The sequence below is a fragment of the Berghia stephanieae genome, unplaced genomic scaffold (genome assembly GCF_034508935.2).
Source record: "Berghia stephanieae isolate SIO BIC M18660-M18661 unplaced genomic scaffold, UCSD_Bste_1.3 scaffold129, whole genome shotgun sequence".
Taxonomy (NCBI): Eukaryota; Metazoa; Mollusca; class Gastropoda; order Nudibranchia; family Aeolidiidae; genus Berghia; species Berghia stephanieae.
In genome coordinates this window covers 10,001-11,871 of record NW_027622279.1, presented here as the reverse complement: position 1 = coordinate 11,871, position 1,871 = coordinate 10,001, and positions in this window count along the sequence as shown.

Sequence of the window (1,871 nt, the reverse complement as noted above, 5' to 3'; positions counted from 1 at the left end):
AAATGTGATTCATCGCTGAACAAAATGGTCCTTAAAAATTCGTTCTTCCCCATGTTTCTAAGAAACCTTTGAACCACGAGCTTTCTCTGCTGGGAAATGTCTGGAGTGATTGCTTGATAGATCGATATACGATATGTTGAGCTGTTTGACAAGCCCAGTTCATGAGACCGTCTACGTACAGATTTTTTCTGTGTCTCCTCGACATAATTTCTAACTCTCGCCACATGTTTGTCAGTGCGTGCTCTTTTTAAGATGCTAACCCCTTTCTTTGATGGCTTCCCGAGAGACAACCACTTTGCCTACATCCTTCACACCATCTTCTGGTTGTCTTGTCAAACGATGAATGCGATTTCAACCTGGAATAAATTCGGTACTCCCTGAAAAATTCAAGTTGAACTTTACTTGGTGACTTCAAATGCAGGCATCTTTCAACACAAAATGGTTTTCTGTTGATGATCAAAGGTTCACAGACATTATCATTTCATACAGAATCTGATATCCGAATATTTTAATCCTATTACATATTACTCGAGTACTAGGGACTTCACAATACATCATTGTCGAGAGCCAATCTCCGATAAAAGGAAATTACTATTAATGATACTATCGGATAACCCGCAACTTTTGCGGAGAAATAAGGATATATAATTTTTAGATTTGCCAGTAATTCTGCGCTCGTTGTGGCAAAAAATTAACATGGGCTGTTTGGAACAATGTTAACTCCCAAACTTATTTTTAAAGGACCATTATAGAATCCGTGTCTCTTCAGCTGTGCACACAGTAATTGTTAAAATGTCTATGTTCGTCTTTTACGTAATAATATTATATGATCATCTCAATTGGATTCACTAGTTTGATGTCATGTCGCCCAGCAACGGCGAGCAGTCTGGTTTTTAACAAAGAAAATGGGTACTTGTTATTCTTCATGCTGGCTAGAACTTTTCAAATGTCATGTGATCAGAATGTATAACAGTCAAAACGTGATCATATTTGTAATGTTTTTCTCCTCTGGATACACTTTTATGCTCGTCGGAGAAATATTTCATAAGGCCTTCCGTCATTGTTCCGATAGTTTAGAGCCAGTTACTAAATTACCATGCGTAATTACGAGGGAAGTGACGCCATGACTGTCGAAGCCTATTCTCATTCATGTTTTCTGTTTTCTATTTTAAAAAAAAATATATATATATCCTTTAAAACGTTCTTTGTTTCGCAGGCAGGTGACCGTAGCAACCAATGGCCTGTGGATTACGAAGTAGTCAGGTAAATTTAATTGCATTTTAGCCGTAAGAAAAGCATTTAATTTTTTTAAATAGTGGGCGTGGGTCAGACACGCCAAAATCAAAACAAAGCTACAACGCAGAAGATCAGAAGAGATATAAGTGCAAGAGGGTTAAAAAAAATTAAAAAGTCAAAGGTCAGGGCGGTTCAGTGGGGCAACTGGCCTGTCTGTTTTTGGCGAGATGAAGGGGTCAGTGAACCAATGAAATTTACGGGCATCTCGGTAATGTTGGTAACCAGTAACCTCTTGGCCTGGTCACCATGGTCACGTGGCTGATGGGAATTATGCAAATAATATAACAATATTTATGGATTTGGAAAGAGACAGGAATAGCATGACGCTGATGCTATCGTCATCCGAGACGTGTCCTGTTGTGAAACAGGTATGTATAGATAGAACGAAGTTGACGTCACTCAGGTCTTTGTTATTGTTTTTTGCCTTCCGCGTTTATGAGTAATTCTCACTTAACTGTATTAACCAGACTACAAACGTTCAAGGTTACACATAGTTTTGTGCGTTAGTCCATTATACTTCCGGATGGCAATGTTGTGAGCTTCTTAGCCAAGTGCATACTGTCTATCTATAGGGG